Source organism: Neofelis nebulosa, chromosome 15 (genome assembly GCF_028018385.1).
Source record: "Neofelis nebulosa isolate mNeoNeb1 chromosome 15, mNeoNeb1.pri, whole genome shotgun sequence".
In the NCBI taxonomy this organism is placed as follows: domain Eukaryota; kingdom Metazoa; phylum Chordata; class Mammalia; order Carnivora; family Felidae; genus Neofelis; species Neofelis nebulosa.
The window spans coordinates 25,259,060-25,279,070 of record NC_080796.1 but is presented as its reverse complement, the minus strand read 5'-3'; the positions used below and the strand labels follow the sequence as shown (position 1 = coordinate 25,279,070).

The 20,011-nt window shown below is 44.1% G+C and overlaps 1 protein-coding gene and 1 long non-coding RNA gene across 7 annotated transcripts in view; one reads left to right on the top strand and one right to left on the bottom strand.

The window, feature by feature from the left end:
• ASTN1 (astrotactin 1) overlaps window positions 1–20,011 on the top strand; it is a 303,122-nt gene that overhangs the window by 93,834 nt on the left and 189,277 nt on the right. The window lies entirely within an intron of this gene.
• Window positions 2,022–12,746, bottom strand: LOC131495317 (uncharacterized). Its single transcript, XR_009253887.1, has 2 exons — window positions 12,536–12,746; window positions 2,022–2,466 (listed from the first exon to the last, which is right to left on the bottom strand). It is a non-coding gene; the product is annotated as an uncharacterized LOC131495317 (long non-coding RNA).

Here is a 20,011-nt window from a genome sequence, read left to right as displayed (position 1 = left end):
CCAGCCACCTTTAGAGCATGCCTGATGAAGTAGCAGCAGGTCAGCAGAAAGGAAATGTTTGAGGCTGCAGATAATGGGAAACAATGGGAAAATAAATGGTGGCTGAGATTTTCCTTAAAATCATGGTCCCTCTTTCAAAATAAGACCTAAGTAAATAGATTTTTAGATTGCAAGGAAGAATTAACCCCAGCTTCTAGAGGCTAAATTCCTAAAGGATGAAAGTCCTTGAGACATTCCTACAGCAACCCCTATTTAGATTCAGGGGCACGAGGCTGGGAGAAACCTAGCATGGCCCCGACACTGAGCCTTACAGATTGCCCCCAACCCCCACGTGCCACCGTTCTTCTGGGACCCTGGAAAGACACCAGCTCCTTCACCGAGGGTCTGTCATTTTGCCAGTTGGAATACGCCTTCAGAGATTCAATCCACTCTTTCCTTGTTTTATAAAAAGTCCAACCTTTATACACCTAATATGATTTAGTCCTGGTTTAATTTCCTGAATCTTTGTGCTGCTTTTTCTTCCTGGCTCTCATGTTCAGGGTTGCCAGTTTCTTTGTCCCTGCAGGTGCAGACAGATTAGCATAAAGAGTAAGTTGCAGAATCAGAGAACAGCAAATTTGATTTCAAAAGCCATTTCAGATTGAGGTCCATTTGGTGGCATTAGGAGCAAAACTAATAAACAAACCAGATTTTTTTCCCCTCCTCAAATTGATTTTTTTTTTTTTTACTTGATGGTATCCCTTTAGAAGTAGAATATCTTATCAAATTCTGATTTTAGCTGTCATGTACAGTGCTTTTTTTTTGTTTCCTTTCTCCTTGTTGCTGACTGTTAAGTTATGTGGGTTGGCAAAGGAAAATCTTTTCCTTTATAATAAAGAAGAATGCATCATTATCTACCTGCGTGTTTCATGATCTTGCAGATGTAGTATGTTGTGGTTTGACGTTTGTGCTATCGTGACTCCCATTTTACAGATGGGAAAAAATTAGGAAGAGACTTTCAGGACCGTACCTTGACTTGAAAAGATACAATTCTGGGTCTAGTTTACTCTTTGACTAAACAAACATTGTTCATGACTTCTCTCGCAGAGTGATATGAACTTATTTACCTGTCGTTCCGGGGCGCGCGGGAAGAGTCTGCTGTAAGCTGAAACAGAAGGACCAGAGGAGGCTTGTGCTGTGTGCTGTGATCAAGGTCATCTGGGGAGGGGCCAGGGTTCAGAATGCACTGAGCAGTTCAGATTTTCTGAAGGGTGTTCACTCTCAGTGGGGAGGCTCCTGTGGTTGATTACAAGGCGCAGGGACTCAGTTCCTCAGTGAGGGGGGAGTCCTTGTTAGGACTCATACATGTCAGCAGGAGGCAGTGGCCTCGCAGGAATGAGGGAGCAGGACGCATGCCCCTGCCGGGCCTTGAGGCAGGTGGCCCTGGATCCGGGATAGCTCTCGGGGCTCCGCAGAGGGCCTTGGGGTGTTCCCTGTGTCATCCTGCCCCACACCTGCTTTTCCTCGTCCCTCTGCGGTCTTGCCTAGCGTCTTCCCTCTTCGCCCCATGTCTTTTCTCTACCTCAGAGCTTTGCTTACTCATGTTTTTTGTATTTCCTCATTTCTCCAGCTTGAAGTGGCCCTTATGGTGCAGACTCCCCATCTGTGCGTTTTACTGTGCCTCTCTCTGAGCTCTGCTTCTGCTGATTTGTGCCTGACTCGTCCATATTCCCCAGTTCAGATTCCTAAGAATCAGAATCTGATGAGTTCGTCTTGTGCTGATCTATGTCATGGGTCGCTGCCCGGTCTATAGACAGGCTGCCCTTGGTGACACACCCCCCCACCCCCCCCCCGCCCCGAGAGGGTCAGGTGGAAAGAAATGCCTACGGAAGGGGCCCTTCAGGCACTTGCCTGCTCTTCTCTTCATAAACCTGTCCCTCAACCTCAAGTAGTCTGCCAGCCTGTGAGGAATGATTTCTAGGAGCTAAAATATTTTCAAGGTCAGAAAAGGAGAAATCACTAAAGTGACCGTAGCTACGAGACACTGTATTAAGAGCTTTGCATTTATTACTTCATTTCCGGCTCACAACAACTTTATAAAGTAGATATAATCCTTTTTAGGCTTAAATAACCTGTTCAGGGCAAACCAGTATTAAGGAGGATGGTTCATATGCAAACGCAGTCTGTCAGACTCCGAAATTACGCTGGCAAATTCTACTCCCTCCGTATCTAACTAGGTACCTTTAGCTGGCATTTTCTTCACCCGAGTCACATGAAGCGTCTATGAAATCATCTGATTGGAATTGGAGCCATGATGGGGAAGCATCCTAAGCCAGGGCTGGGATGGAGAGGAGCAGCGTGGGCAGGTGACAAAAGTCCCTCCTCACCAAGCAAAACTCGCTGGTGTCGGGACTGTGGATACCGGTGCCTGGCGAGGTCATCTCATCCCCAGCAGACGCGAATGTGCCACGTGGCAGCCTCCTGTGACTGGTATTAACACAGATCCATCATTAATATTACAAATGTGCGCACCTGCAGACTTAATTGCTTCAATTTTCTTGAGTCACTGATAGGTTTATGGCCCGCCTCAATTCCAGTAAAACTGAAGCAATCTAGATCGGATGAAAAAAGTGTCTTACTCCAATCAATCTCTTGAACAGACCCAGACTCCAGCCCTGATGACAGACTTTCTTTCTAGACAGGGTAATTAAAGAGGCAGAGCCAGCTACTTTTTAAAGTCCCTTCATCTTAGTTTTATCATCTATAATACAATCTTAGAAACTCTAGACGGGAAACGTCTTTCCTTCTCCTGTCCCTTCCCCAGATGACTGGCCCTCCCTCTTGGCAAAGGCTGTATGCCCTCTCCATCTGTCTTACTGCCGAGGCCACTCAGTGTAGGCTTTCTGGTTTGTTCCTGAGGGGATCATGGATGTGCTGAGGGGTTTCTGTTGCAGTTGGGGGATCCATCACTTAAGATCGAAAGGTTTGCCCACAAAAAGAAAAGCCATCTTCATACCGGAAGGTTTTTTTTCCCCACCAAATCCAGGTTCAGCTTTTCACGCAAAACCAAAGAAAACACAAAGGGGGATATTATGGATTCCTTACGTTATTGAGGAAACCTCTAGCAAAAGAAAGCAAAGCTACCTAGTGTATATTTTGTCCCAAGGGACCATTATAAATACGGAAAATAGTAAAAAGAAAAACCCACAGGGATTTGGGAATCATTAATAGATTTTTAAGTGACCAAATGTGAAATAATGTGTGTTAAATAGAAATTAATTGACCAAAATGTTTATTTTTGGTTACCATCAGGGGTATAAGAGATCCCCACAAGGTGTAGCAAAATGGTGCAGTCAGAAAACCCTCAAATCCTTTCATGATTGTGGAAGGGGGGGGACCGAGAAAAGTGATGAAATGACTTCTCTCAGTTGTTATTGAAGAATTTGTGAAATCTCAACAGACATCTTACTTTCTGAAGATTTAAGTAGTAAGCCAAGTAACAGTGAGTACTGGTGACCTAGAATAACATGGAGGTTGGGGCACTGATTCCCTGTACAGTCAAAAATCTGAATAACTTTTGACTCCCCAAAAAGTTCACTAATGTCCTATTGTTGACTGGAAGCCATACCAATCACATAAACAGTCGGTTGACATGTATTCTGTTTGTTGTATATATTAAGAGACTGTATTTTTATAATAAGCTAGAGGAAAGAAAATGGTATTAAGGAAATCATAAGGAAGAAAACATACATTTACAGTACTGCATTTACTGGAAAAAAATTCGCTTGTGAGTGGATCTGTGTAGTTCTAACCCATGTTGTTTGAGGGTCACCTGTACTGAGTATACCCCCAAGCCAGGGAACCAGGAATAGGTAAGTGATGGATGTGGCACAAGATACAGCCATGAATCCTGAAGAATTTCAGAGATGAAGTTGGGGAAAACGGTGTGAAAGTGTCTGACTCAGGGTCATCTGACAGACCCTTCCTGTTTGTAGGAATTCAGCCCTTATTGGGGGCCAGTCACCAAAGTTGATAATGATGGATGAGATCTCTAAATACTTAAGTGTGAATTGAACTTAGCGTGAGTGTGAGGGGTGGGTGGGCAGGAGTGTAAGGAGTGGGTGGGCAGAAGCGGTGGGGGACATGGCAACACTGGATGTCTATAAAGGGAATCAAGTCTTAGTGTCTCTGTCATAGGGGTGTACCATACATATGCATCAAGGGGATCTGCTTAGATTTGCAAAGAGCTTTACCAGGTTCTACCTTTAAAATTTATTTTTTTAGGGGCACCTGGGTGGCCCTCAACTCAGTTGGTCGGGTGTCTGACTCTTGATTTCAGCTCAGGTCATGATCCCAGGGTCATGGGATCGAGCCCTGTGTTGGGCTCCATGCTGAATGTGGAGCCTGCTTAAGATTCTCTCTCTCTCTCTCTCTCTCTCTCTCTCTCTCTCTCTCTCTCTGTCTCTCTCTGTCTGTCTCTCTGTCTCTGTCTCTCTCTCTCTCCCTTCCCTCCCTCCACCTCTGCTCCCTCCCCTGCTGGTGCTTTCTCTGAAATATCCATAAATACATAAATAATCTACTTATTTATTTATTTTTTATTTTTTTAATTAATTTTATTAATTTTTTAAATTTACATCCAAATTAGCATCTAGTGCAACAATGATTTCAGGAGTAGATTCCTTAATGCCCCTTACCCATTTAGCCCATCCCCCCCTCCTACAACCCCTCCAGTAACTCTCTGTTTGTTCTCCATATTTAAGAATCTCTTATGTTTTGTCCCCCTCCCTGTTTTTATATTATTTTTGTTTCTGTTCCCTTATGATCATCTGTTTTGTCTCTTAAAGTCCTCATATGAGTGAAGCCATATGATATTTGTCTTTCTCTGACTAATTTCACTTAGCATACTACCCTCCAGTTCCATCCACATAGTTGCAAATGGCAAGATTTCGTTTTTTTCGATTGCCGGGTAATACTCCATTGTATATATATACCACATCTTTATCCATTCATTCGCCAATGGACATTTGGGCTCTTTCCATACTTTGGCTATTGTTGATAGGGCTGCTACAAACATTGGGGTGCATGTGCCCCTTCAAAACAGCACACCTATATCCCTTGGATAAATACCTAGTAGTGCAATTGCTGAGTCATAGGATAGTTCTATTTTTAATTTTTTGAGGAACCTCCATACTGTTTTCCAGAGTGGCTACACCAGCTTGCATTCCCACCGACAGTGCAAAAGAGAACCTCTTTCTCCGTATCCTCACCAACATCTATTGTTGCCTGAGTTGTTAGTGTTAGCCATCTGACAGATGTGAGGTGGTATCTCATTGTGGTTTTGGTTTGTATTTCCCAGATGATGAGTGATGTGGAGCATTTTTTCATGTGTCGGTTGGCCATCTGGATGTCTTCTTTGGAGAAGTATCTGTTCATGTCTTTGCCCATTTCTTCACTGGATTATTTGTTTTTTGGGTGTTGAGTTTGAGAAGTCCAAAATCTGTAGATTTTGGATACTAACCCTTTATCTGATATGTCGTTTGCAAATATCTTCTCCCATTCTGTCAGTTGCCTTTTAGTTTTGCTGATTATTTCCTTCACTGTGCAGAAGCTTTTTATTTTGATGAGGTCCCAGTAGTTCATTTTTGCTTTTGTTTCCCTTGCCTCCAGAGATGTGGTGAGTAAGAAGTTGCTGCAGCCAAGATCAAAGAGGTTTTTGCCTGCTTTCTCCTCAAGGATTTTGATGGCTTCCTGTCTTACCTTTAGGTCTTTCATCCACTTTGAGTTTATTTTTGTGTGTGGTGTAAGAAAGTGGTCCAGGTTCATTCTTCTGCATGTTGCTGTTTTCCCAGCACCACTTTCTGAAGAGACTGTCTTTATTCCATTGGATATTCTTCCCTGCTTTGTTAGAGATTAGTTGGCCATATGTTTGTGGGTCCATTTCTTATTCTGTTCCATTGATCTGAGTGTCTGTTCTTGTGCCGGTACCATACTGTCTTGATGATTACAGCTTTGTAGTATAGCTTGAAGTCTGGGATTGTGATAACTCCTGCTTTGTTTTCTTTTTCAAGATTGCTTTGGCTATTTGGGGTCTTTTCTGGTTCCGTACAAATTTTAGGATTATTTGTTCTAGCTCTGTGAAGAATGATGGTGTTGTTTTGATAGGGATTGCATTGAATATGTAGATTGTTTTGGGTAGTATCGACATTTTAACTATATTTGTTCTTCCTATCCAGGAGCATGGGATATTTTTCCATTTTTTGTGTCTTCTTCAGTTTCTTTTATTAGATTTCTATAGTTTTCAGTGTATAGATTTTTCACCTCTTTGGTCAGATTTATTCCTAGGTATTTTATGGTTTTTGGTGCAATTGTAAATGAGACCGATAGCTTGATTTCTCTTTCTGTTGCTTCATTGTTGGTGTATGGGAATGCAACCGATTTCTGTGCATTGATTTTATATCTTGCAACTTTGCTGAATTCATGGATCAGTTCTAGCAGCTTTTGGTGGAATTTTTTGGGTTTTCCATATAGAGTATCATGTCATCTGTGAAAAGTGAAAGTTTGACCTCCTCCTGGCCGATTTCGATGCCTTTTATTTCTTTGTGTTGTCTGATTCCCATGGCTAAGAATTCCAATACTATATTGAATAACAGTGGCAAGAGTGGACATCCTGGTCTTGTTCCTGACCTTAGGGGGAAGGTTCTTAGTTTTTCCCCATTGAGGATGATGTTAGCGTTGGGTCGTTCATATATGGCTTTTAAAATCTATTTTTAATGGTAAGTAACCACCATATTTGTTGGTGATAGAGCCTCAGTTGTGAAAGCGGTATAACTGACAGTCTTTACACATGATTTAGATGCTGCTAAACTTTATATACTAAAAAGTCAAGCTGATGGAGACAGACTGCAAGGAGATCATTAGAAACCATGTCAAAGGACGGAGCAGAGGGAGGTGATTTTCATGCCATCAACATCAAGGCAGTGCCCTCCCGCATACAGGGTCTGGTTTACAGTTATAAAATAAAAGACTGTCTGTCACATTATTAATGATTCAGAAAAATAGTCTAGAATTCATTAAAATCATTTGCTGAAAACATGGAGCCAGTATGCTATCCTGGCTAAAAAGAAGGAACGAAATGTCATCATGAAGTGCCTGGGAAGCCCAACAGTTCTCTACACTTATGTAGAACCAGTTGACTTTCTACCAGGAATAAAATAAGTTATTCTTGTCACTGATCTTTAAGGATCCTATTAAGATTAATAACTACAACTCCTATTTCTCATGCTTTGAACCACTTCCATTTGCATTTTCACTTTAATCACCCTGTAAGGTAGATGTTGGTATGATTTCCATTTTTTGAAAGGTAGAGAAACTGAGGCATAAAGATTGCAGAGTTAATAGGTGCAGGAACCTTCTCTCAAACCTAGGGTTTTCCGATACTGGGATCCTTCTTGTCTCTGCTATGCTGTGTGCTCCACTCTGGGGAACACATTTAATGACCGCAGCAGAAGTATGGGAACGGCAGGTGCAGTGGTCAGGAGGAGGTGGGTACAGTTCTATGAAGGCAGAATAAAAAGCCTGACCCATACTGGACACAACAGCCAAAAATGTACCAAAGAAATATGAATGAGTCTACTGATAAAAAGGTGGACTCTTAGAGGAATTTTCGTCACTTAAAGTATGCGTGACCTTGTTCACCAAACACTCAACTGCTAGGATTCAAAGCTCTATTTGAAACCCAAGGAAGGTGAGCTTAGGGCAAAGGAAGTACTCCTTCGCCCAGAAGATATTATTCATACAGAACTTATTTCCCAGGTGTGGTACAACCAGAAAATATAAGTGTAGTAAACAAAGACACTGGAAATTTCATGAATGAAAAAGACATAGTTGCTAAGAAGCTGAGATCGAACTTAGCTTCTTTTTAAGATTTTATTTTAAAATAATCACTACGCCCAATGTGGGGCTTGAATTTACAACCCCGAAATCAAGAATTATATGTTCTACTGGCTAAGCCAGCAAGGCACCCACCCCCAGGGTGATCTTAGCTTTAAGACCAATGTCCTAGAGGATATGAGCCTCCTGACACAGAATTGCCTTCCAGCTCTATGCCTTTTTGGCCATAGAATCAGCCTCTAACGAATGGGTCAGTGCTACTAAGTAGGGAATGAAAATGTCAGGGCCACCTCCAGGTTAATTTCCTGATCTTTGGTACCGATATGGTGTGCCAGGATCAGCTAAGAAGGAAAACTAACCATGGGAGGTTATCTTGCAGTGGAAATATGTGTGGAACATTGCTGAAAATTAAAAATGAAATTCCAGAAGAAATGTAACTCCAGTTAAAATATAAGAATGGTAGCAAGGCTGTGGCAGAAAATCAGGAGAAAAGGGGCAAGGAATACATAGGGAGCAAATAGATTAATTAGGAATTAGTCTTATAACAGGGGGTATATACCGGAACCCCCCCCCCCCCCCCCCGCCGGGGAAGAGGCAGGGAAGTATAGTGGTTTAGAATCCGGACTCTGGATCTAGACATCCTGTTTGAATCCAGTCTCCTCTACTTGCTAAGCATATGATGCTAGGCAAACTGCTTAACCCTTCTGAACCTTCGCCCTCTAACCTGTAGTTGTTCACCTCATGCAGTGGCTGTGAAGGTGAGATGAATCAGTGTATTCAACAGCCCTTAGATAGTGCCTGTCATATTGCAAATGTGTCATAAGCGTTAGCCATCATTCTGAATTAGGTTCAAAGACCATATGTGTTTGGGGGCTGATGTTTATACATGTACCCATACTTCCTATTCTTGACTTGATCAAGTCACAAAAGAGAATATATGGATAGATTTTCAGGTCCAGTTCGTGCCTCACCATTCCCCATTCTCATGGCCATGGCAGATGATACCAAGGATTCTGCCTGACTGATCTCACCACGGTGTGTCTGCAGCCTCTTCCTTGGTCACCGATGGAGTCAGTGTGCTGGCTTGGGTGCTAATGATCCCTCCCTAGATCTGTCACTTAGAATTGGTGAGTGGACCATGTAAGGCTTCAGGAAGAATGTGTTCCTTTTCTAGAGTCATGTTACCTAGTCTCTTTGTGCCTCACCTCCCTAATCCTGGGGTAATAATAGTAGCTACCTTATAGGCTGTTCAGTAGCTTAAGGAGCATGTATGTGTTTAGCTCAATGTGATAGCTGTTGTGAAAAAGAATAATAATTCTCAGTTGTCCTACTTCATTTCTGGCAGATTCAGCCTGGTCTTTACATCACCCAGCATTGTGTGGACACTAGGCACTTGTGGAGCATGAACATTACAAGTCTTGTAGATGGAGTCGAGAAAAAAGGGAAAAACCTCCTGGTGCCATAAAGTATATATGATAATATAAGCCCACAGATTCGGACATGCCCCACAGAGCAGTCATCCGCACAATAAAAGGGTAGAAGGCCAGAGCAGGTGTGAGGATTGGTGCCATTGATGAATGCAAAATGGCAGACAGACTTCACCTGTTTTCTGAAAATGAGTCCTTCATGAAGAATACCTTACTCCTATTTCTCGCTGACAGCCTCTTAATGTGTGTTTTGTGTAGAGGGCCTGGAGAGGAGGGGAGGGCTTTAGAATTAAGAAAGAATATAGAGCGGGCTATAATGAAGAAAGAGAAGAAAAGCACAAAGATGTTAGCAACTGGTCTTGTCAGTGTCTGTCCTTCCTGTTTAAGCAGCAACATCTTATTGAAATCAAGGGACCTTGTATTCCTTTAACCCACTCTTGTTGGGACTAGATGGCCAGATCCACGATTCCCTGGGGAGGTCTGTCTGTCAGGTCATTTAGAGGTCATCTTGACCCCTATTATAATGAGCATTTACCCAAATAAGCCTGCAGAAATGGGCCCAAGGCAGTGTCGAGCGAGTCTTCAGACCCATAACTGGAAGAGAGGAAGAAGCAGATCTGATCTTCCAAGGGAGTCTGTCATGGGGAAATCATATCAGATTGCCATGTGATTTGTAGACTAGTGCGAATTGGTTAATAACTCAGTTTCATTCCTGGGCCTGTGAGTCCAAACTCTTCAAACTCCTGACAGTGTTTACTCCTGATGTATATCTTCTGTATATCTAATTCATTAAGCTCAAATACAAGCACAGTGGTTCATGATTTCTCAGTATAAATAAACATCGCTCTGGTAGACAGCACAGTTTGGTAGAAAGAGCATTGAGCTCGGAGTCAGTAGACTGGAGTTGAGCCCTGTTATCTCCATCTCATTAGCACTAACCCTTGTGATCATCACTGTTTGGCCTTCTGACTCTACCTCTGTAGAGCCTACTGCATAGGATTGATGAACGAAAAGGGAGGGGGCCTTATAAGGGTGGGCTTTGCAAGTTGTAACACAGTGATGATAATAAGGAATTTTTCCTGTGCTTGAGTCTTTGTAGAATTCCCTCCCACTCTCCTTTCTTAGGCTGGACAACACAGCAGAGATACCGAAGATTCGTAGCATTTTTCATCTTCAGTCTGGAGGAACCTAAGGTTTAGTTCCCAGTATGGCAAGTGCAGATCGTAGGAAGATGCCAACTAAAATCAGAGAATTTTAGAGGGAGAAGAGGCTTTAGAGGTCACTTGACACCCTCTCCCCCTTTTCTGTAAGAGGAAATGGTTCAGAGAGAAGAGCCTAGAGAAATGCTTGTCCTGCCCACCTTTGTATGTGCAAGAAGGCAGTGCTCATGGTCAGCAAGGTGGGCTCACAGGTCTGTAGGAAGGGGCCAGAAAGCTTTGCTCCCCAGGATTGAGATGAGAAAGACAAGTTCTGCTTAAGTTGCAATACCTCTTAAAAAAAAAAAATTAAGTTGCAATACCTCTGGCATTTATGATAACAAGCACTTAAACAGATTTCGTCTGCAGAAGAGGACTCAGTTTGCTCACAACCTCCATTTGGTCCTTGCTTCTTCCTTGACCGCAGTCACCACACCCTCGGCCCTCCAGGGGGACCTGCCTGTGTGAATTCACGAGTCTCTTGGTAAGTGCCCGACGGCAAACTCATTTGCGCGCCGGCCTTGAATGGGCATGGATGGCATAGCCTCCCTCGGTGAGAATCTCTGTGGCTGGGTCTTAAAGCAGAGGTATGTATATAAAGGGGGGTTTTATGAGAGAGATCTAAAGAGTGTTCAGTGTGCTAACAAGCATTAGAGAAATATACACAAGTGACTTGGCCCCATTCCTCACTGGACCTGAGCTCATTCTTGGACTTAGGGTTCCCAGGCTTCTGAAGATTCTTAAGCAGCTGGAGTCATCTCTTTTTTTAAATTAATTAATTTATTTTGAGAGAGAGGTTGAGAGAGAGAGAGCTCAAGGGAGGGGCAAGGAGAGAGGGAGAGGGAGAATCCCAATAGGCTCTATCCCACGACCCTGGGATCATGACCTGAGCCGAAATCAAGAGGCGGATGCTCAACTGACTGAGCCACCCAGGTGCCTCCCAGTTGGGGTCATTTAAAGGGACCATTTGCTTAACTCTGTCAAGGATTATTAGTCACTTTTAGAATTTTTGTGAGTGGCTCTAATAATGACAACAACAAACCATATTAACAATGACAGTGAAGGCACTGATGTTGATCGGTGCTCATCATATGTCAGATACTGCTGAGCACTTATATTATCCTGGGGTTGAGATTTACAAAGTGAGAGAATGGGAATTGAAATAGTGGAGAGGAACAGTAGCCTTGCAGTCAGGGGGCCTGGGCATCTTTCCCCCTAATTAGTATTTACTAACTGGGTGACCTTGGTCAAGTAGATTGACTTTTCTGGAACCCCTCATCTGTAAAATGGGAATATAAATACCCACACTAAAGCATCATTGAGGCTTAGGTTAACCCGTGAATGTTGAAAGGGCTTCTTAGCAGAGCCAACACGTAATAGACATATTACTTGTTGAGTTGAAACACAGATGATAAGAACAGAAATACAAATGGATGAGAACTAATAAGAAATGGAGCTCAATCAAGACAGTTTAGGACAAGCAGTGGGTTTTTCTCCTTTTTATGTCATTACAGGTGATCTTTTGTCATTAACGTTTTCTCTACCCATCCCTTTTATAAGGTGAGAACCATACAGGGGACCTCATTGAAATAGTTCAGGGTGAGAACTATCGCAAATGCTAAACTCTTTGTTAATAATGAAGTACTTAAAGGATGCGAGAGAGGATTCCGAAGGAGCAGAGCTCTCACTTGTCTGAGAAGAACTCTCCTTGCAATCACCCTGTATCCATCTAGTGCCCTGGCTTTCTAAAACACAGGCCGCCATATTGCTTCCAATGCCACACTGCAGGGAAGTGGCCCCCAAGGACTTACAAAGCTCAAATCAGAATTCCAGTCATGAACCTGCAGGCTTCAAAATGACTTATTCTCATTACAATGTATGAAATGATCCGTAAATACATATTTTAACATTACAGAGTTTAAATATTATTACACATCTTACTTGATGTCAGATTTTGTTAAATGCGTGTCGTTATCTCAATTTACAAAGGTCAGTCGGGTGGCAGTGGAGAATAGAGCTGGATATATTTAAAAATTTTCTTACCAGTACATCTGCAGCTCAGATAACCCTGGCTTTTTCAAAGAGCTTTGGGCTTTTTTTCCCCCCTTTCAAATGAGACTTTAATGAGTATCATGTGGATAAACTCTTTGCGGAGGTTTGAAAAGATCCAGAGAAACACTGTAGTAGGAACAAGCAAACCATTTTGGACGAAATCATAAGCCATTTGAATGCCTCCTCATCTCTCTGGTTGTGTCAGAACCTTTTGGCTGCGTTTTTCTGCCACAGGAATGTTTTCATCTCCATGGCTAGGTAAATAGAATGTTCGTGTAGTTGCTCGATTGCTATTCATGCCGGCACAGAGTAGCAGAGAGTGACCTACTTCCAGCAGCATCCATAGAAAGCTTTGCTGCTTTCCGTCACGTCTGATTTTAAAATCTACCTTCTGTTTTTTTGTTTTTGTTTTTTTGTGTGTGTGTTTTTGTTTTTTGCATCTTCTGCCCCGACTCGGCCCCAGAGACACCATACCATGGACTGTCAAGTCTTTATTTCTTTCTCTAATCACTCTTGCTTTCTGTGTTGGTTCATTTTAGTCTATCTTAAACCTCTGTTGGAAAAGGAGATGTGGGTGGGTGGCTAGCCTTAAAGGAAGTGAGCTTTTCTGACTTATTCAGAATATAGTTCTGTAAGGTAGGACTGCCGAGAGAGATCAGGTGAGGTTTTCTTACTGAGACTACCCTTCTCCACATCAGCCTTTTGGAAGCATCTATATGTGGATGCTTTCTTATTGGGGACCACCGACTGGAGTTTCCAGAGGTCACTCTCATGAGTTTCTGTACAGCCAGTCCTTACTCTAGAAGTTGACAGGCTGGAGTGAGCTAGAAGCATTCCATACTCTCAAGAGGAAAGGCTGATTTGAAAAACTCCCACAAAGACTTATCCAGTTGGCGTGCAGAAATATACTTAGCTTTCACCTGATTTGGGGTATGACTAGAACCAAGTGTCACGTGTGGCTTTGTGTCATGGAATACCATGGTCACAGCTTGGGAGTCCTTAGAGACCTCCTGGTCCCATGATTTGAAGATGATAAAAAGGAGCTCCAGAGAGATTACTACAGCTTTATTCTTCCAGCTCCCCATCCAGTGCTCCGTTCAACCCACCATTCCGTTTCTCATCACTGGATCATTAATGCTTTGAGGCACTCTTGTTTTTTGAGAGCACGTGTCACCAAGGAAAGGAAATAGAAATTCAGTTATCCTTCTCCTTGTCACAAGTGGAAATTTCTATCCCAGATCTGCAAGTCAAGAAGGTTCTAGTTACTTGAAAAAGAGATTCTTGAAATTTTAATCCATTTTGCTGTAGAGGGTTTGCTTGTGTGATTCTGTGTCCATGGCTCAAGCCATGAGATGGTAAGAAACAGCCCCATGGCAGATACTGAATTGAATAGAGGAAGCACATTGAGAGTTCCATTCGCAGTAGGACTTTGAACATCTTTAAAAAGAATTTCCTGGCTATGCTGTCTCCCATTTTGTTGTTCACTGAGCCAGGCCTCCATAGGTGCAGACTTCAGGCAAACCATCGGTGTTTCTGGCATCTGTGCTGGTTGAATTCAGGCCCAGCAGGGCACCTTATCTTATGTGTTTCTTACTCTGGGCTGTGGGATTTTATCACTTCAGAACTCCCTACCAGATGGTCCCTGTAGCGAGAGGTGTAGAGGCCCAGCCAACTCAGCCCGAGGGACATCGTTTCTCTGGCTAGCCTCCTTTTCTTACTTCTCTTGACTTTGTCCTTTCTCTCTGCATCCTTCTCCTTTGTCTGCTCTTCATCTGTCCCTTATCTTTCTTCACAGATGGCCAGTACACTAATGTGCTGCTGTCATTATGTTATGGAACAAGTTGGGGTCTTCAGAGGCTGCCGTTCCAGAGACATTAAAGACTTGGGTCACGTTTGATACCAGGGTAAAGATTTGCAGGATAATTAGCGATCCTCTGCTGTTATTAACCCCTGACTCAAGCAGGTTATTTTCTTACAAAGGTGTTGAAAGTTAATGCCACTGTTATAGTTTCAGTTGGAAGACCATAATGAAACCATGTGGGAACTGGCACCTACCATCAATAATCTTTCAAACTCTGAAATCAGGCAGGTGGGGGTGGGGTGGGAAGAAACATCAAAAAAGAGTGGAAGAAAGGGGGGTAATTATATCACAGGCTTACCTTTAGTTACCTTAGTGATAGTCACTGATGGACAAAACCCATTTGTTATCATTCGTTTTGAACAGTTGGCTTATCCCTGCTGAAGTCCTGAGCACAGTCTCCGTCACATAGGGAAACTCAAAATGGCCACTGTGGTAGCACAGGGTGGAGAGAAGGCTAGATTCCACTTTTAGAGATGACCCTTTCCCCTGCAATTTTTTCATCAAGAACATGAGGCTATTCACAATATCATAGTTAACAGAATTGAAAAACAGCCAGGCAAAACTGATAATGCATAGATTACCCCCTCCAGTCTCCTCTAACAGCAGGGAGTTTCGTGGTAGTGCATTTTATTTGTCTTCCAATTGATCCAGATCTTTTCTGACTCTGTGCTGGGGAGCCCCCTCAGAAGCTGTATTAGATTTGGTTAGAGGAAGAGTTTCTAAGATTAACAGCAAGTTTGGAAATCCTGATCTAAACAAGGTCTTCTAATAGTCAGTAATGGTCATCAGGGGGTGTCGCCCTCAACCTTGAAAGACTGCAGGGTCAGTTCAGCAGGTGCCTCAACGAGAGGCTTGGAATTGACAAGTTCATGCCTCCTCCCGGCTTGACCCCACCACCTGAGCAACCTCATTACTACTTAGCTGGGTTTAGCTGGAAACTCAGCCTTCTCAGGAGTGAAAAAAGGGCCCAGAAAGGCTTAGAGTGCTCTAAGCCACTCTGAGTTATTCAGTGCATTAAAGGGTCTTTGAGAATTTTCCCAGTTCAAATCCACATTTGACTTTAAATTGCCAAATTCTTTGGAAGAGGGCATCATAGATCTGGTGTTCAGTGAAGTTGTCTTTCGGGGGAAATTCTGACGCTGACATGCTATGTTGTTCTAGTGGCTCAGTTCAGGGATGCTCAGCGTGAGGGGACACCTACAGAAGGGGCACGGCACTTGGATGGTAGGAGGAAGTTGTTATGTTTGGAAAAGGAATTTTGGTAGCAAGCTTTGAGTATCCTAAGCTAACCCCACAAAAACACAGTGCTACAAGTTCACAGGGCACATGCTAACATACAACAATGACTAACTGAAAAGTGATTTTGGGGGTGCCTGGGTGGTTCAGTCGGTTGAGCGTCCAACTCTTGAGTTCGGCCTGGGTCATGGTCTTACCATTTGTGGGGTCGAGCTCTGCGTCAGCCTCTGTGCTGAGTGTGGTGGAGACTGCTTGGTATTCTCTCTCTCTCTCTCTCTCTCTCTCTCTCTCTCTCCCTCCCTCCCTCCTCGCTCCCTCCCTCCCTTCCCCCTCCCCCCTCCCCTGCTTGCCCTTTCTCTCTTTCTCTAAAATAAAAAAATATGATAATAAAAGTGATTTTATCTCACTCTCCACTGTGCCTTTCCCCACCCCAGCTCATTCTCTAGCATGACTGCCTCTGCTTACCCATCTTCCTGCTTCTCTATTGCATATGGAGAAGCTCCAGGATTTCTTCCTTAGAAACCGCGTATCTGCGTCAGCAGGAATGAGAACCTTTCTCCCCAGCCTGAGGTCCAGTCCAAGAAGGGGCCTGGCTCTTAAAGGCTCTGATGAAATCATCCCAAACCTGTCCACCCTGTGCTCAGAGGGAAAGGGGAGGTGGAATGCAGGGAAGGCCTGAGAGAAGAGTGGACATTTCTTGGCACGTGGAAATTACCATCTTTCTAGGCGGTCATGTGAAACACCCTGTTCTGGACTTAAAATCATGGAATGTCAAGTTACAAAACGGTCTTGAAATTCATGTGTACAGCTCCTTCTTACGTAGATAAGGAAACTCAAAGCTAGGCAGTACATTCAAGGCTACTCCAGACCCAGATCTCTTGAGTTCCAGCTCAGTATTTTGGTCACTGCAGAATACGGGATCAGAGTTACCATGAGATTGGGGTAGAGTCTAGTCTGTCTGCCGCTCTCTTTCTGGGTCTTCTTGATCTTTCTAAATCCTGGCCTTATTCCCTTCTCTGCTTAATGAGACCGGGGGTGACTTTCCATTAGCTCGGAACTGCTTAAACTGGCATTCACACCTTTCACACCTGACATCAATCTGCATTCCTTCCCTCGTCCTCCATGACTCCTCTGCACTAACGCTACCCTTCTGCAAACAGGCATCAGGCTGCCGTTTCTTAGTACACATTCTCTTCATATGGAGTTGCCTCCAGCGTCTCTTCCCATTACATCCCATGTCCAGCCAGATCCCACCCTCCCCCAACTCAGCATGGCTGTTACCGCTTGGAGTACTTAGTCTTGGCCATGTCTTCAGTTTCTTCCTAGATCAAAGCCTCTTTCAGGGTAGGGATCATATAGCAGTTTGCTGAATGTGGCCAATGGAGTGTGCTCCAAAAATCTTCATTGTATACAGGAACAAATGGCATCCTGGTTTCTGTGTATTCTAGGCAGTTCCAGAATTTGGGAGGTGCTGGGAGACGTGAGGCTTGTATAGGGGAAGAATGGACACGTTAAGAGTAAGGGCATCCTTCCCTTTCTGGAGATCTCCATCCCACAGCGTGCTGTTGGCAATGGTGCCCAGCCCACCCGTGGTATCTTGAAATGGCTGTGGAGGCTTCTGTAGGCACTTGTTTTAATCAGTCCACTATGGAGGACTGGGCTGTGCGGAGCACGCACAGAGCAGAGGCTCAGTGTGAGCCTTATCCACAGCCCTCAGGAGGCTTTGGACCAGAGTAACTGTCGCCTCCCGTATGTACCTCTTGGGAGTTTCAGGGAAGGCTTGCATTGCTAAAGCAATTTCTGAGCATTTCTTCTTCTGGAGACCCTTTGCTAACATCCAGGCCAACGTGATTACATTGATGTTCCAAGCTCTGATCTCAGCTCCATTGGTGACGAAATTCACAAGACGTTTACTGTGCCCTGTGGTTTTTCATCGGCTGGCCTAGGGCAGATTCAGCATAAGTAAATAAGTTCCTGGTTTAACATTTTGGCCCTCCCATGTCAGATCCTGCCAGGACAGGGAAAAAGGCCAAAGGAGAAGCTATCATTCTGTAATTATCTTGAATCTTAAAAACGACAGGCACCCTCATGGACAGGCATGGTGCTCTCCTTGCTTTACCCTTTTTTTTTTTTTTTTTTTTTTTTTTTTTTTTTTTTTTTTTTGCCCTCTACCATGAGTCTGGTCTGGGCAGGACCAGGATATCACTGTCTGTGGAGATGGGCATGAATATCTCACAAAGAGGTTCAGAGGGCTTGGCCTGGAAGCCAGGGTCAGAGATTCTGTGCTCTCAGCTCACCTCCCTGTGGGAGCACTTTGTCAATAACCTGTTCGTTCCCTGATACCACCACTCCTGGGACCCTGGAGCAGAACGCCTTCATCCTCAGAAATTGTCTTGGACCGCCAATACATATAGGTTTCTTTTTGGGCTGATGAAGATGTTCTGGAATTACAGTGGTGATGGTCTCACAACTTTGTGAATGTACGAACCACCATGGAATTGTATACTTTGAAAGGACAGATTTTATGGTATGAGAATTCTATCTCAATTTTGAAAGAAGTCGTGGAATACTTGGGGAGCCTGGGTGGCTCAGCCAGTTAAGCATCTGACTTCAGCTCGGGTCATGATCTCACGGCTCGTGAGTTTGAGCCCCGCATCAGGCTCTGTGCTGACAGCTTGGAGCCTGGAACCTGCTTCAGGTTCTGTGTCTCCTCTCTCTCTCTCTCTTTCTCTGCCCCTCCTCTGCTCACGCTCTGTCTCCCTGTCTCTCAAAAATAAATCAATATTAAAAAATGTTTTTTAATAAAATGTTATTGATAAAATAATGTTTTTTCAATTTTTTTTAAATAAAGAAGTCCTGGAATACTAAGACCTTGCACAACAAATAAAAATACTGCCGCTCAGAACCTGCTAGAAGACCACACGCACTCCATACTCAAATGTGCTCTCTCTCTCTCTCTCTCTCTCCGGCTTCTGCAAAAGTCATGTTGTCTGGTGTGTGTTGGCAATGGAGGGGATCTGATAGGACTACTTCTGTTTTAGCTCCTGTTCTGTGTCAGGCTGGCATGACCTTGATCTGGGTGTTTACTTGTCCTTGCTTCCACAGTAAAAATGGAGGTAATGAGCCTGGCCTAGTTGATGAGAGTCTCCTGGGAAAGAAAAATCCATTTTAAGCGCTTTGGAGGTATGAGGTGCTGCTAGATTCCTTCTAAAGAGTTACAGGAAGGCCTGAAGTGGCACCCAACATGTATGGAATTAATCCCAGGCTGGCTTAGAGCCGGTGTGGGTAGGAGGCTGAAAGCGTGTTGCTCTGAGTGATTGAATTATGGTGTTGGGTGTTCTATTATAAGCTGTTAGTGCTTGTGAGTTTTGTCCATGCTGAGGAGACTGGTCTCTTCCTGCAGCGGCAGGGAAGGCACTTGGGGGAGGGATGTGCTTCCCAGGAGGAATCTTCCTGAGGCTTGACCCATGGTTGGGAAGTAGCTTGTGATTGGGGCACTTGTAGTGACATGTCCTGTGGCTGCTGCTGGGAGGCACGCCCAAGGGTTTCTCTTCACCTGGAAGTCTGGAAGGCCACGTTAGAGGAAAAGTGAACTCGGGAGTCCTGTGTCACTCACTGCCTCACTTAACAAATGGGGCTGTGCCTGCGGAAAACCAAGACCCGGATGCGGGGGATCTTCCATTCTTACACCCTGTGCAGCTTCTTGGCTGCTTGAGCTGGTCACTTCCAGAGCACGGACAGCTCACCATCCTGGTGGGATGTTTGGGCGCCAGGCGAGTGGGCGAGGGGCTGAGGATGAAGGGGGTCTCTGATCATCCTGTCTTTGCTGTCCCCTCATCTCCCGTCACACACCCATTTACTCTTCTCCCCGGTCTGGAGGGTATTAGGAAGAGGTAGGGAATACTATCTGTGTCTTTTAGGGATCGGCTGATGACCTGTGGCTCCTGTGAATTCTTTTCGTCAACCTACCCTGAGCGGACCAGCCAGTATTCTTCTTCCTCGTCCTCCTTCTAATTCTCCTATCAGTGTCTGCATGTCCCCTTTCCACATCTGTACCTGTTAAAAGGATATCCACCACCCTTTAGGACCCAAGGCCACTACCATCTTCTTCCAGATTTCCTCCCCTTCTTCCACCTCAACCCAGGCAAGCCTACTCTTAAATTGTACGTTTTCACATGGTGTCATTATATACATGGTGTAATACCTCCCACATTCACATTCACCCAAGGGTGGATTGCTTTGGAGAACTTGTTGAGGGCCTCATTTAGATTAGTATCACAGTGCCTAGAACAGTGCCTGGTGCACAGTGAATGCCCAATGTATATGTTAAGTCAATTAATGAATAAATACATAAGTAAATAAATAAAGCA